This window comes from Lathamus discolor, chromosome 3 (genome assembly GCF_037157495.1).
Source record: "Lathamus discolor isolate bLatDis1 chromosome 3, bLatDis1.hap1, whole genome shotgun sequence".
In the NCBI taxonomy this organism is placed as follows: domain Eukaryota; kingdom Metazoa; phylum Chordata; class Aves; order Psittaciformes; family Psittacidae; genus Lathamus; species Lathamus discolor.
The window spans coordinates 81,654,431-81,671,309 of record NC_088886.1 but is presented as its reverse complement, the minus strand read 5'-3'; the positions used below and the strand labels follow the sequence as shown (position 1 = coordinate 81,671,309).

The window sequence follows — 16,879 nt, the reverse complement described above, 5'->3', positions numbered from 1 at the left end:
GTAACAGAGTATTTTTGAAACCCTATACTTACACTGCATACGTTTTTTGGATGACTTCCAATACTGACCAGTTTCAGATGTTAAGACACACAAACATATAATATTTTCCAGTACAGTTTTCTGAACATCAACAGCTCAGGACTCTCCGAGATTACAGTATTTTGTGTGGAAAAATCTCTAGAAGTTTTCTTCCACAGATATGCATAGAGTATTTCTCATTTTTATCATCCTGTTTTATCCTGCACATGCGTATCACCATCTTGAAAAAGAAATCAACTGTAGCAAATCACAACTTTCATAGAAAAGCAGAAATGGGCTCTATCCAACTAAACTGCAAACATGGATGTCAAGCAATCTAAAATTTTAAATGCAAATCAATACCCTTTAATTTCATTAATCAATGCTCTTTTCAGGAAAGTAATGGCATGAAATAGCTTGCATTAAAAACAACAACAATAAAACATTTTGCTAGCAATGACCTCCTTCTATCTTGAAAAGATTGACATCTTTTTCTAGGGTTGCAATAGACAATTATTGCCTTAGTATATGTAAGCTGCTGTTAAAAATGTCTGTAATTCACTACCAAAAACATGTGTTTACCATGTCACATTAAAAAAAATACTTCTCCAACTGTATAAAAGTCCATTATAAAGCATTACTTTATACAGGCGCAATTAAGCGCCAAGAAAATCTGACTTTATGCAAATCCCAGCCATTTTTTGTGAACACAAGATAAACGTCTTAGTTCGGCTTAACATTCAAGACAAGTATTCAGCAGAACATAAGCATATCCTTACCTTTGTGCTTAACATTAAGGATTTGTTAATTTTCCATTGTATGTGCCCCAAGGAATTATGATTTTGAACCTGGTATTTAGGCAAGTTTGCAATAGATCATAAATACAGTGATAAGACAATAGCCTTTATTTCCTTCACTTTTTTCCTATCTCACACCAGTATCTCTAAAAATCAAGTAAGTCTGTATTAGTCCCTTATTTTCTTTGTAAATGCAAATGACTTTCTTAAAATCTCAGGGTTTTAAGATATTACTTGCACATTCTTCTCCATGTAATGCTTACAGCTTATCCAAACATGATGCAAAACCGCAGAGTAACAGCTTGTGCCCATAAGGCAGCTATCACTTTACCAAATAATCCAAAAAGGAGCAACAGATGAAGGGGGGTGGGGGAGGGAAGGGAAAAAAAATAAGAGTCAGAGCGATCTTCTCCAGCAGGAAATCTTTAGATTATAAATAGGTTAAGTATAAGCTTATATAAAATTGAACTGACCATTTGATATAAACAAACAGCTTTTTAGAACAGCAACAATATTAGCTTTTTTCATCACCTAACACTTTAAAAGACATCAAATACAATTCAGTAGAGCTAGAAACAGTCTGACAGAGCTCTGCAAGTTTGTTGTTTCAATGCCTCCTCCTATCTTTTACTCTCTCCCACTTTATTATTAGTAGTCTAATAGTCACTTTATATCTGCAGTATACTTCTTAGCAAATAATTATGCACATCATTTACATACCTTTATTATTTACATTTTCTTATTATCTTAAGTAACCAAAGGCTCAGAAAACTGAAAAGTTTAAAAAGCCTTTACCCTCCTGCTGCCAGGGATTAGCATATAAGCATTCTAGGGAGGCCTACATGAAACAAAAGAGAAGGGCTGGGAAGCATCACAAAGCAATGGAAATGGGTCTTTTAAAATAAAGCGACAGGGTAAAAACCAAGAAAAACCAATAGGGATGCCTTTCACACCACTTGCTATTTACCCAGTGACAGAAACAGAGTTTATTAAAATTAAAAAAAAAAAAAAACACTCCAGAAATTCAAAAGTTCTTAAGCCAGTATATCACACACAACCAGCTCAAACCTATTCAGTTCCTTTTTCCTTGTCCCAAAGCTCACCGAAAAGCACAATACAGTGCCCTAAACAAGCCTCCTTCTCCTATAAATCAAGGAAACTACCAAGGAGGAGAGGATACAAAATAAAGAAAATCTCTCTTTAGACATCAAGTTCCCAAAACATCCACCCTCAAGCCAAGCTTTTAATTGAGGCAATGCCATTTTAAATTGTTTAATATGGTTTTTACACATCAGTTCTGAACTACTGACTCTCTAGTGCTCCATGGACCACTTGTGGTTAGACAAAGAGTTTTTCTCATCAGCTGCTCAATAACTCTAGACAACCCTGTTATTCAGTAATCCAGGAATAATTCTCTCTTTCTCTCCTGAGGCCATTACACTGCCTCTTAAACCAAACTGAAGTAGGATTAGCACCATTTCAGCTTTTCCCCTCCCTTACTTATTGCCTTTTCTCTTGAACCAGCGCCGACACTCATGAAACTGCACAGGGAATCGATTCAGAGAGACAATTTGGGGGAAAAGCAAACTGGGGGAGCAGGGGAAGGTTAGTTTTGAATATTCAGATCTCCGAAGGGCCTCACTACACACCGAAGCACTGGTGCCACAAGGGGAGAGGTGAGGCCGACCGGCTAGCAGGGCACGCTGAAGGCAGGTGGAAGTCAAGAAAGGTGGTTCCTGGCAGGTCAAGGTTTAAATCCACTTCAATTGCCACCCTAGGCTAAGTGCTTCCTTCAAAAGCAGATCAAACATGCTAACAATTCTACAAATGCAAAGAAACCAATACTGTGGAGTCAGCGGTCAGATCACTGAAATAGAAACCCATGCTCACCAAACGCTGACGGGAGGAGCGTTAGAGACCAGAGTGAATTGTCACTGTCAGCTGGTTGTTTCAGTATCCCACTGTGTGATACCATCCACATTCCCAAGAATTAAAATCAAGAACTTTTTCATGGGGAAGTTATTCTTAAAATCATTCACTTACTTGTCACAGTTCATTTTATCGGAATTTTATAGACGTTTAAACTGCAACCTTTGTGCTGATTACAGTACAGAATGGTACAAAGAAAAGTAAAATTACTAAACCTTCGCAGAGTAAATTCCACAGCATTTCATTCTTCGACCTCTGTGGAGCTGAAAGGCAACACCACCTATTTCACATCAACCTATTTCCAAGTACCTCTAAACAATAGATGAAGACATTCCAAATCTCTTTAAGAAAGGAGAAATAGGAAGAGTCTGCTAGGTTACTGATAGCACTTCAGGACAAAAAAAACCCTTCACTTGGCTCAATTCTTTTGAAGTGCTTTAATACATTTTTGATAGCTCAGTGAATGGACTTATGGGTAGTCAATTTGCATATATTTTGACAGAATATGCAAAGAGGTTCTCTGAAGATCCCTTCAAATAAACTACAGAGAAAACATTCATTATTTCAGTAACTATGAATGATAGAAGCTGTCCCACAGAAATTAGACACCCATACACTCTGCATTAAAATTTAATAGGATTATTTACTTGCAATGTGATTTCCCTCCTGAAAACCATTTTACACTCATCTCTGACAAGCCTCTAGAAACCCCTAAAAGCCAAGTAAAAAGTGCAGAAATTTACCATAATTATGTGATTGAAAACGAAAATTTGTGGGGGGGAAATAAAACCCACACCAAAATACCTAAAACTAGATCCGGATTGTTGGACAACAATTATTCAAGCTGAAGAGAAAAAAAACCAGTGATGGGCCCTGCTAGTCACAGGTGCCTGGATTCTCCCCAAGTCTTGTAACTCACTAGTTTTTGGCCTTTTCAGACTTCCTACTCTCATACAGTTTCCTGGTGTAATTACTTCGCACAGATATTTCCGAGCCATTTCTTAGCAGTAAATCTGTTACTTCCTCCTTTGTGCTGACCTTGAGTAACTCCATTCCTAATGACCTGGACAAATACCAGTGGACTTTGGAATTTCAAGTGTTAGCAATAATCAGACTTGCCTTTCCTTAATATGCAAGCCATGAAATCCAAGACTACTTGTGCTGTAGTCCAATGCAAACATCTCAGGTCTTCCTCTAAGATAAGGTTAAAGCAATGCAGAGAGGGAGAGTTTCAAACAGAGCTGATGTATAAAGACAGATTACCAAGACAATTGCACTGTATCATAACAAAAATGACCTTAGTTTTATGAGAATGAACTTGGCAATAATGAAAGATAAAAAGGGGTTTGATCACCCAGAACATCTTTTCAATCTACCTAACGTAAATGGTTATTAAAACATGAAAAGATAAGCAGGCGGATACTTCACCTTGGAAGGCAGATGACTATAACTGCAGATGAAGGAAATTCAGATTTGAAGATTTGCTGTTACAGGAAAAATGCAGAGCAGCTGAGGCACTTTTTTCTTTAAGCCTTAAACATTTGTACCTTATGAACTTAACTAATCCCCTGGATCTTGCACACTATGCATTTCTTTCATCTGCTTACACCTTGTAAGCTATTTTGCACATCACAAATACTGAACTATTTTACAAGATTCTAAACTAAGTTTCACATTTGAAGTGTTCATTTATAACATAATACTCTACATAGTTACAATCATTCACCTCATATCCAGAAGAATCACGCTTTACAAACAGATAAAAGTTACGTCCATCAGTCTGATGCATATTTTAAGGGGTTTATATAGGCAGCTATGAAACTTTGGTACAAGAACATGAAAGAAAAAATACAGCACATTCTGCAGCAGAAGGAAAAGTCACAGGCTCTTTAAACCTAAAATAGTATATAGATGTGTGTTATTAAGGAACTGAGCCACTTTGCAGAATCCAAGTGCATGCACAGATACTGTTTCAACATCTAACAGCCCCAAAGCTCCTGAATAAATACAGTGAGCAGGCAGATCTGAATTTCTCTCTCAGAATAACTGCCAGTAACAAGGAATATTTCAAAGCAGGGTACAAAAGCACTGCACACTCTCACTATTTAACAAGAGCTGGAGCTGACCCACAGCAGGAGCGCCCACGAGCTGCTGTAACTCACCAGTCTGGCAGAAAACTAGGTCAGTAGCCCCACGAACACACAACTTAAAGTTTCTGCCAGGTTAGTGACCTAAAGCTGCTTAATGAGGGGTTCCAGATGAGTACAAGCGAGAGAAAGGAATACATAGCTATGAGAAGGAAAGAAGCTAGGAGAGACAGATCTCCTAATGGATTACTGCTGTAGAAGGATAACTAAATCATCAGCTCCGGGAACTGCATTCTCTTTTCTGGTTCCTGAAGACCCTTGCCAGAATGCAACAAATAACTGGGGACAAGTAAGAAAAGAACTGTAAGTACTCTTCTGCCTCTCAATACCTCAAAAGGCACCTACTGACCAAATCTCAGCTATCATTACTTGCAGACATCTCCTGATAAAAATAAAATCAATCCTGTGCAAAATCAAGGCCTATATTCATGGTTACATATTTAAATCCACATTAAATACATATCCATAGATAAATTACTTCTATTTGCCCTGAAATGAGGAAAAATAAAGGGGGGGGGGGTAGAGAGACATATTTCTGGATAGAACTGATCTACCTAAAAGAAGTGCAGCTAGAATTGCATATCAGAATAGAGTAACACACTATCTCATGAGCTGCTTGATTCGCAAGATAAGAATGAACGCGTTCTACCAGCCCAAACTGCTCACTAAAACAAAAATGGTATGAATGGTAACAAATAACCTTTGCTTCCAGTTAGCTGCCTAGTTTACATACCAGTCCTGAAGTTTTCACTTTGCCCTATCTTCTACGAGAGCATCAGAAACAGAGATTACATTTCTCAGCCACTGAAATGCAGAAGTTGTGTCTCACCAGATGACTATCTGTAGCTGTGAGGATTTAAAGTATTTTCTAGCTACGATGGACTATTCTGTATATTCAATGAACACTGCTCTGATGCAGCTGTTAAGTATGACAAAGTTAATTCATTCACAGAAGAATAAGTTACAAAGAATTGTTCAAAAATTTACTATCTAGTCTTACCTAAAATATAAGCCATGACAAGTCAGAAAAAAATATTCTTTCAGTGGCATATATATTAGCTCTGAAGCCAACTGTTTTGTGTCGAATAATGGCTTGCATTAATGCAATCATGAAGAAACCACACTAAACAGTTAAGGCTTAGAAAACAAGGCAAGATACCTATTACTGTTTATAGAATTTATATATACTATCTGTATATATACTATACTATATATTATCCATACTGTTTATAGAGATGTTCGGAAGAGTTTGTTAGCAGGATTCAGTAGCCATTCTAAGGAAGGAAAGGGGGGAGCTACCTTCAAAATTAATTTCTCTCAGATCCACAAAACTTCTGAAAGTATATCATACCCATGATCTCTGTAAACCTGTAAAAACAGACAAGTAAGGTAGAGTAATAAATACTATTAAACATTTGATCTCTAAGTTAGCTTCAACTGCACACCTAGAAACTTCTTCCACAGACTGTTTTTAAAGAGGTACCTAAAGCCAGTACAGATAATACTGGATAACAAATTGAAGTTGCTGGTAACTGAATATTTGAAAGCAGCAAGAATACATGAGATACTGAAATTGAGGTTCTTCTGTAATTTCCCTTAAAATACAGTTGTTTCTTCTGCTGGGTTTCTCCCTTATACCAATCTAAGACAGCTAGCTACCTCTGCCTCATGTTCTGTTCAGATGAGGATATGGACTGAACAGGGATCTTGGGAGGCCTATGTAATCCACGCATGAGAGTCACAACGCAACTTTTTAATCTCCTAAAAAGTCTGTTCTCAGTAAGGTTTCTGCCCAGGGTGTGGAGGGTGGGAACAGGTTTGGAGGCAGAGAGGCAAGACTGTAGTTTTGTTGGTGTAGTTGTTTCAAATATATTATTTCAGCCATGTGAAGAGTGGTCAGCATACCAGTTTCTGAAGGAGCTTGACTTGAAGTGACCTTGCCTCCCAGCCTTGCTAATATTACTAAAAAGAATGTGTGAATGTCTTCCAAGTTCTTGATATGCAAAACCATAGCAGCAATTATTAGAAGATGCTATAACAATCACATATTTTAGTCACCTTATAGACAAAAGCAGAAAGCTCTACAAGCTTCCAGGGCTTCATTATCAGATTATGAAGACAAACCCAGCCAGCACTAAAGAAAACCCAATCTGGCCTTCTGGCTGGCTGCCACAAAATCTTTACTTCATTTAAATTCTGCTCCAATTCTGCTCTCTATTGTTTCGATGCTTTAGGGAGCTTTCACTTCACAATGAGGGCACCTCTGCCAATCTAGCCCTGCTTCTGTAAATAATTTACTGGTTACATGATTTCATCATAAGCAGTGACTGGAACTGCAATATCAGGGAATATAAAACATGAGTGTCAAAATATCCACTTACCAGAATTCTCCCAGCAGCCAAAGCCTGTCAGTGGCCCATAGGCAGGGTCTGGCAGGCCTCGAGCAGGTCTCTGCTTGCTGCAGGAACCCCCAAATATGTTTCATCAAGATGGGGATGAAACTCCCCTGCAAGAAGGGTAAATACTTCAACACAGCTACTGTAAGCTTCAAATGGAGTACACCAATAAAGCAAGGGGAGGGGACACTCCACAATGATTCTCCCCCATGTCTTTGAGCCAGTCTCCCATATTCCTTCCAAGAGTCATCATGTCCCATGCCCAGAGAAGTCAATTAAGAAGTCAGTTAAGAAACATCAAACCTCTTGGAAAACTAAACAGCCACATGCAGGCTCTTAAAAATACGGAGGGGCAAGGAGGTACCTCATCCACACCAGCCAACTGCACACCTTCACCTGCGTAAGCCATTAAAAACTGTCTTCACAAAAGGAATCATGACAAACTTTTACTCCTCCTGTACATGCCTGTACACAAATATGGTTTGTGTCACTGGAGCGGTCCCAGAGAGAGAATGCAAAATCCTTCTTCACTGGGATGTAAGGTTCTGTTATTTGCAAGCAAAACTCACAGAGCACGTGCGGCTCTGAAGAAGTTTATGCTCTGCACAAATACGTATAACTTGTGAATCGATCCATTACAAACACCTCCCTAAATACATGTCCTTCTGCTTACAGAACAGAAAGCAAGACAGAGCAGGCACAGCCAAGTGACTTCTTTGAGAAGAATCAGGAGTGGGGACAAGTTGCAGAACAGCAGCGATGTGAATTCTCTATCATTAGACAACAGACTGCTTGCTTATCTTCAAAAAGATTTTTGCCAGGAGTTACAGATCTCTCCCTGCAAATGCCAAGAAATTATTTTACCAAGCATTGTTTTGGATTTGTTTGGGATTTTTAGAAAATTTATTAAAAATGTTACAAAACAAATTCAAGCAGAAGAAAAGTTTTCATCAAAATTGCAAAACACTGGAAGACCTGATGGCAATTCACATCATATAGGTTATACATATTTGCATTAACACGCCAGGTATGATTTGTCATTCACCTTTTATCATGATTTGGTTTTGCTAAACTGACCATCACCACAAGTATTCGTGTTCTAGTTTATCTTCACATTATTTCAGCTCAGTATGTTCATATATATAACCTGAAATTCAAGTTTTAGGACTTCTTCTCAACTAATTGCACTGCTAACCATCTTTTCAATGTTAGCCAATTAAGGGCAGCACTGAGGGACAGTTGGGTTGATGTTATTTATATTTACTTACTTCTAATTTAAATTGAGAGGGGAGGGAATAATTACATTTATTATAAGCAAGCCTGGAATTCTGCCTGTAATTAAGGATCTGACACATCTCAGAAGAACTCTATTTTTGGTTGCTTAAGACATTTCCCAAACTATCAGTGTGGACACAGATTTTATGCAGCAAGTGTTCTACTATTTTACACAGAAGTGGAAAACAGAGTCTGCTAAAATGCTGCTGTCACGCCTGAGAATAAGACTAAAAAAAAATAGCTTGCGAGTCCGTATTAAAATACTTTTTGAAAGTATTCTGTTGACAAGTTCTAAAACTGGAAGAAGCTGAATTTAAGAAGTGGCAGACGAGCTGCCTCTACCACGGGTGTGGCTCTTGGTTGGTTTGCGGCTAGCTCTTTTTTTCTTCTGGGGAAGTGGAAGGGGAATAGAGGGAGGATTGCTCATTTTCTTGACAAAGTACCAAAATTAAAGGCCTCTGAAAAACTTCACAGGAGGCTGCTAGTTTGGAAACTCAATTTTTCACAGACCAGCAGCACTGGACATGCTCTATAGTCTCCCTAGGGACACTGGGTTCTCGCACATGCTGCTTCCATAGGCAGGTAAAAATGTCCTCAGCTGCTTCATGAGTGAGCTGAAGTTACCTTACCTTCAGCTCTTCCTCCAGCACTAAGCACCTACTCTGGTAGAACTGGAACTAAAAGCACGACTCCTTCCTAAGCTCCCTGCTCGTGCCAGGGAAGCACACAAAACAGGAAGAAACCAACATATTAAGAGTATGTGAAAAGCAGAGAGAAGACAGAACATAGGCCAGTGGAGAAAGTAGCAGTGGTGCCACTGCTCAGAGAAGTGACAAAGCAAAGGAGATCAAAACCAAATGGAAAGATCAAATGCCATAGAAAAGATGCAACTAAAAAAACAGAGAAAAGAGAGATTGGAAATGCCTATGCTAAAGAATATGTATCTTTATATATATAAATAAATATATATGTATATATTTTTATATATTCTTTTATATATATTATACATATATAAAAGTATATAAACGCCTATACTAAAGAGTAACTCTGCTCTGTAGAACCAGCTTGCCTTTTTTTAACTTCTTTCACCCTCTAGGTCCCTGGAATTTATTCTGTGATTCTGGTCACAATGTTGTGCTTAGGACAAAATATTACTGCATCAAAAAAACAGTAGGAAATAAACTGCTAGGTTCAAAGCATGCAGCAAGAGATTTTTTTCTAAATGGTATCTTGTATTCAATATATAAAAGGTTTTAGGTTTTTATTTTTTTTTTTCTTTGGAATTACTTGCTTCCATATCCTCATTGCAGGCAGCTTGTGAGAGCTCTCACCAGGCTACCTGGATGCAAGATAGCCTGTAAGTCTGATTTCTCAGTTTTTCCTCTCTTCTTAGAACTCTTGGTCATCTCTTTCCTGTTAATCCTCGGACTCAAATCTCAAAATGTTAAGATCATTAAATGCTCCTCTAATTCATCCAAAGAACTGATACGAAATGTGGTATAAGGAGAATCAGCATTATGGAAGAAGGTGCAACACTTAAGGGGAGAAAAGTCTTTGCAAACATGTACAGGCTCTATAGTTTCTAGCTGTGCACATTTGTGGAACCAAACAACTTCCCAACAAGACAAGCAGTAATTTCCAAATTGAAACTAAAATAACTTCTTATCCCATAGGATGAACTAATTTGGACAGAACTGGGGACACAAGAATTATGCACTGGCTACAAGATAAGCCTGGAATGGCAGAACTCAAGCAGTATTTCACCAAAGACAATCAAAGACAATCTGAGGTGAGCCATACTTTGTGCCTCAATTCCTCATCAGAAAAATTAGTAGATAACACAGTCCCATCTCACCAGGATATATTCCCTGCTTCTTATCTGGCACTCAGAATAACAACGACTAAAAAAATCCTATTATTCTGGAGCATCCGTGAGGATAGCACTAGCAGGGAATTATTTGTTTTAAAGGAAACAAAAGCTTACAGATGTTTTATCAAGAAAGTGACCAACCCTGGCAAGCCTTAATGTTTCACATGAGAAAGGACCACATGGAGTCTGAATATTTAACTGAGCAGTGATCCCAATGCTTCAAATGTCTGATTTCAAGAGACAATTCAGCTACTTCAACAGCTAGCTTACATTTGGACTCAGCAGTATCTAGCGAATTACATCAAGAAACAAAAATGGTAAGATACAATTTTATTAAGTAAATTGCAGAGAGGAACCTAAAGAAGTTCAAAGGCAAGTGTAGGTAGGGAGCTGCACCTGAGGAGGAATAACGCCACACACCAGTACAGCTTAGAGGTTGACCTGCTGGAAAGCAGCTCTGCAGAAAAGAACCTGGGGGTCCTGGAAGACAACAAGTTGTCCATGAGCCAGCCATGTGCCCTTGAGGCCAAGAAGGCCAATGGGCTGCATTAGGAAGAGTGTGACCAGCGGGTCAAATATGTAAAGGGCGGGTGCCAAGAGGAAGGCGCAAGCTCTTTTCAGTGGTGCCCAAAGACAGGATAAGGGGCAATGAGCACAAACTTAAACACAGGAAGTCCCATCTGAATACGAGGAAAAACTTCTTTACTTTGAAGCTGATGGCACACTGGGACAGGCTGGCCAGAGCAGTTGTGGATACTCCTTTCTCCAGAGATCCTCATAACGTGCCTGGACACAATCCTGTGCAACCTGCTCTAGGTGAACCTGCTTTAGCAAGGGGGTTGGACTAGATGATCTCCAGAGGTCCCTTCTGACCGCAACCATCCTGTGACTCTCTAAATGGGTCTCTGCAGATTCTTGTGTTTCATACCAAACAAAAACTATATACAAGGAAAACAGTGCTGAAAGAAGGAACATGCTCATACTATGGCAGAGACAGGTAATTATGGCTACCATCAAAAGTTAACTACTTAGATTTAGTAAGAAATTTACAAGGACTTAAGACAGAAAACAATCCCTCTCTGTTCAACTTTTTCCAGCAACTAACTCAAACTTGGTGTTTGGGGGTTGTTTCATATGCTTAAAGAGGTCATTATTGCATAGTTCTTGTGAGGAGAACTTTCTTCACACTAGTCCAGTGCCTAGATCTTCAGCATTCATCCACAGAGGAAAATTAGGAAGGAAAAAAGCTTATCTCCAATTACATTATCAGCATTCTTGCACACTTCTTATGCTTCAAAGCAGTAAATTATTGAAATAACCTTTTGTTACACATCTGCCTTCATCTATGGACCAATACTATAACATACATTCTTCCATCTTTATCCACTATTCATTTGTATGCAACAGATGGCAGTACTTTTAATTCTACTGTACTTTTTCATTAATACAGTTTGAAATCTGCACCTAATTAGCAAATTTCTCCCACAGTAAAAGAACTATAGTTCAGTGTTCATAGTCTATTCATAATGGTTTTAATATGGCAATAGCGTAATCTTGGACAACTACATCCTCCTTTTTGGAATTTAAGCTAAAAATTCCAGCTGTCTAAAGATGGGTTAAAAAGTTGTCTCCTAATTCCAATGTCACTAATTTTAAGACCAAAATCACCCTGCTCCCCCTTCTCTCATACAAAATGAGCCTTAAGAAAACTTACAAAGGTCACTGTTAGCAAAAATAATGGCTGTTACAAATAGGAAGGGAATGGAAATCAGTTGATGACAAGAAAAAAGTAGCTACAATTACCTTGAAGTTTCATCAGAGTATGTGTAGTTCAAAATTCACCAAACACTCTTAGAGTTTCACATACTTCTTTAAATGTCCTTTGTCTAAGAGTTTCTTAAAAATCTACAGGCTAGGCAGAGCTGCAAGTAATTTTACATATACTAGTATCAGACAGCAAAACATTCCAGCAACATAGCTGGATAATGCTAAGGCTCAAATTACTTTTCTCCTGCACAGGCAGAACAGGCACTTGGAGAACATTTGACAGGAGAGAGAAGAAAAAAAAAAGTGAAAACACACACAGGAAAATCACAAAGATGAAAAATGGAAATAACAGTAATGAGATTTCAGCAATGTGCTCGTGCCCCTACACTTTGCTACTTCTTGCAATAAAAAAACAAGGATACTCACTGTCAAACGAAAAGGTTACACAGGGAATGTTCTAGTCTACTGCTGCGTCTAAGAAATGCAGTGCAAGCATTTCAGAGTACAGACACTGGGATTTGCTCATTTAAATATAGGTGCATCATAAGATTAGAAATTCACTTTCATCTTAAATAAGGAACATCTTCCTTGTACCTACCAAATAAGCACCACATTTTTGCTGAATCATTAAAATGCATTCACATAGTTGGGCAATTGTACACACTACTAAAAAAACCTATTAGTCACTTGCTCAGCTGTCTTAGCTGTTTATTAAACTTCACAGGAGAAGCTCAATCAAACAGACAAAAAGGATTAGTGGATGGTACAAAAGAACCGACATTTGGAATCTGTGACCTGCTTGGGGTAACAAGTCAAAGAAATTGAGAGGTCAGGAATGATGATAAAACAAATCAGTTTAACTAAGCATGATTCAAAGCGCAGTGAAGTAAAATGCAAGGTAAACCACTCCAAAATATATTTCAAATGAAAATGTTTTTTCGTTGAAACTATTTGTATAAAACTGAAACAGAGCAGTTAACATTGGTAAGAAATCAACAAATGCATTTCTAAACCTTCTGAAAACAAAATTCCATTCAAAAATTGGTATATCTAATAACTGTGTTTTGCAATAAAATCACCACTTTTCACAACTTTTAAGCACTACGCAATCATAACCAGCTTTCATTTGCAAAGCATCAGTTTGGGATCACAATGAAAGAAACCTGAAACAGTGAAGTGGGTAACAACGGAGCAGGAGCCAGTTAGCACGTCACCTCTTTGCTGGTGGCAAGCTAACAGCAGCAAAATACATCATTTCACTATGGTCCTCCTTCCATCCACTGTCTATGTAGTTTGTAACTACTCTGCTGCTTTTCATTACAATCACAGTTAGGCCCCAGTGATATTCTCTTTTAAACATTCGTACTTCAACAAGCAGCGGTTTGCGCAGCACAAGTTCTCAAAACACAACTGGTGCCTCAACAGAAAATCCAAGGAATGAGACTTGTCTCCAGCTCCCAGGAATCAACAACATTTATGGCAACTTAGATAATTGCTTAGAAGGGAAAAGCAGCTATTTTTAACTATTTTGCTTAGTGGCTGCACTTGAGGGAGGCTCCCATTTCCTTTCTTCACCTTATGTAGCAGCCCTAACTGCTATTTCCTTTTCCCTCATCTCCTTCTACAAAGTATCTGGACTTGCTGCTTGCAACAATGCACTGTCTTCAATACTTTCACAGGTTCAAAGCAAAAGCTGAATACTGCTTCCAAACGAACTTCTGCCCTGAAGGGTAGCAGGCAACTTTACCTTCGAATGCATCTACTTCTGTTCCACACAGAAATAGCAAGCCTGAGTTAGGTAAGGCCCTGAACACGAACCAGCAGCCCAGTGGGGGCATCCAGATTTAAGCTGCTGGTGCTTAATGCTGCTGATGCTTAGACAAGTAAGCACAAACAGGATGTAGCTCTGGCATAAACTTATTTTGATTGTGCTGCTTAAGCACTGCTACTTGGTGTGATCATTTGCACTTGAAACAATTTAACTCAAGTACAGAAATCTGTGGAGACAGACAGCACTGTATGATTTGTCAGCCCCTGATGACCAAATGCAAGTATTTGGTGGATCATTAGAGAAACTTAAGAGCTTCTCTCTAGAAGTATCACTGCTGAAGACCTAGTTAATTCTGACTCCAGCTTAATTCTTTTTATTTTAAAGCTATGAGAGGTTTATTATCATATGCTAAAAGAAACACTCTGCACTCCTTAGCAGAACTGGATAAACGCTACCATATGCCAGGTATGGGATAGGAAAGAGGAACTCTTTTTTCCTCAGACGGAGACATTTGAGATGAGGACAGTCTTTGTATTCACATTTGTATACATTTGGTGAATAAAAACCGGAAGGATAGGAAGGGCAGAGCAAGCAAAGGCTACAGCCATTCTAAGCTAACTTCCAAAGCCTGATCTCATCAGTCTTGCACAATACAACTCTAAACACTAAGATGAGAATTCAAAATAATGCTAGCAGAACTACAAGGAAAAGATATCTGCTATCACACTAATAACTAGATACGGCTCTCCCAAGAGGACCTGTCAATTTTGGTTTTGAACTGTCACACCCCCACTTCCCTGCCATACAGTAGTTGACAATGCTGAGAATAATTCTGGTTTTCTTCTACACATAGTGAAAAAAATGTATTACCAGCTTGCCTTTGAGAAGTCCTGGGGCCTCTAATAAAATTCACTGTAAGAGAAATAGTTAGGAAATCTGTGGCATGGAACCTGTATATTCCCCAAAGACTTGGAATAGCCCAATTTTCGCACAATTTTACCCTAATTGTCCCCCTCCCCTAACCCTAACCAAAACTTCATATGATTCTTCAGAAAGCATTATTTAAATATGTATCTAAAATCACTTCCTCAATTATTCACTCAAGCTCATGCACGTCTAAAAGGAGTTCAGTAGATGAGCCACCTCTCATGGGCTATACTGAGCCAAGTTTATGTATGCAGCAACTGTCCTTTGCTGCCTCTAATCTCACCCCACCTCATTTTCCCCAGAAACGGTAATACATTCACAGAAGATCTGTCATCTGTCAATCACGATTCTCAGAGTTTGTGTTCTGCAAGACAACAAAGGCCGCCAAATAAAAGGGCCCCACTTCTAGAGTGTGTCAGAAGAGTCCGGAAAGCTAAGCATTCCTTTAGGGAAGAATAAACTTCAGTCTTCTGCACTTCCTTTATGCATCCCAGTTGATCTGAGCACTTATCAAAGATCTCTCTTTAGTAACATGATACAACTCATTTCATTAAAACGAAGAAATGTGCTAAAACAGCAGTGTTAAAATGGAACTAAAAATATATTTTTATGATCACTGGAATAAGGGGAATAAATAAAAATGAAGAAGAGAGAACATCATGAAAAAAGCACACATGAAGAACCACTTCCGAATTAGGAGATACAGCATCCAAGGGGAAGAGAGAAGCAGGAAAATCCGCAACTGCAAAGGTCTATGCTCTGCAAGAACTTGAAATTATCGCTTTTTCCACAAATGAGGCAGAGATCCTGCAGAGAAAAATACTTTGAGAACTGTCAAAATTATGCACAGAGCAGCTGAATTAAGGTCAGATATGTAAGATACATATAATAATGAATTTTTTTATTTTATATGATTCATTTCATGTTTGTTTTTAATGCTCTTTTTTTACGTAATTCTGGCTTTGGTAGTGAAAACGAAACTAAAGAATCATGCTCATCCTCTACTAAAAACTGTACTTGAGGCTTCCCTTCTCTAAGATCCACTTGGATCTTAAACTGTGGAAGGACTATCCTCTCCTGCTCAAGCAGAACAACTGGTAAGGGAGAAGGAACAGAGTCCACAAAGCCAGGTAAGATAAAACCTGAAATTACAGCGGGAATTTACTTTAGTTATATTGCAGCAACATTGCATGTGCACGCTCCCAACTTCTTTCCAAAAGCTATCTTACACTTATTGCAGGTTAGAAGCATGCACACAGGCAACCAAAGCAAAGCAGTTGACAGACTATTAAGTTTCTATCTGAACTGATCCTGTTCCTTTACATCTCTTTGTTCATGAGTTCTTAACATTTATCCTCAAACTGTCAAGATGCATCTCACTGCTTGTGCCTCCTGTGCTATCAGGGGCATCTGCCACTCACTGCTTGTTCTCACATCCCCAAGGAAACTTGAAAATACTTTTCCACGCTTTCTTCAATAGCTCCACAATTCTTCCCCTTGGCAGTCCTCCTCACCTAATGCTGGTAGTGTCTACAGAGAAATCAAGCTAACAAATCCCTCAGAACTAATTAAACTGGGCCCATCTTGTGCTGCATCACACTTTATCTTTCAATTTTTGTATGTCCCAGAAGTGACACATCCCCCTAAAAAGAAAATAAATAAGCCCTTTCCTTGGAAATGTCATTTGTAAAATCAAAGCTCACTCTACTGCTCTTCAATTAAAGGAGGGAGAGGAGTCTCTAATAGTGTTTCCTAATACTTATAGCTATAAAAGTGTACTTCAAACTTCCTCCCACCTCAACCAGATAACAAGCTTTTCCTTCATTAACTTCACAGCACTTCATTAAACAATTCCTTTCAAAAACCAACTCCCCCATGAAATGAGAAGAAATCAACATTCTGCAATCCAGCTAGCATCCTGGCAAGTCAGGACCCTTAGCTCTAGAAACTAGTGCTGGCGATGGCATCGAGCTCTTGACTTG

At 38.6% G+C, this 16,879-nt stretch overlaps 1 protein-coding gene and 1 long non-coding RNA gene across 2 annotated transcripts in view; one reads left to right on the top strand and one right to left on the bottom strand.

The window, feature by feature from the left end:
- BMPR2 (bone morphogenetic protein receptor type 2) overlaps positions 1-16,879 on the bottom strand; it is a 110,437-nt gene that overhangs the window by 80,991 nt on the left and 12,567 nt on the right. The gene's annotated exons all lie outside the window — the stretch shown is intronic.
- On the top strand, positions 5,007-10,426 carry LOC136011081 (uncharacterized). Its single transcript, XR_010611191.1, has 3 exons — positions 5,007-5,194; positions 7,963-8,314; positions 10,236-10,426. It is a non-coding gene; the product is annotated as an uncharacterized LOC136011081 (long non-coding RNA).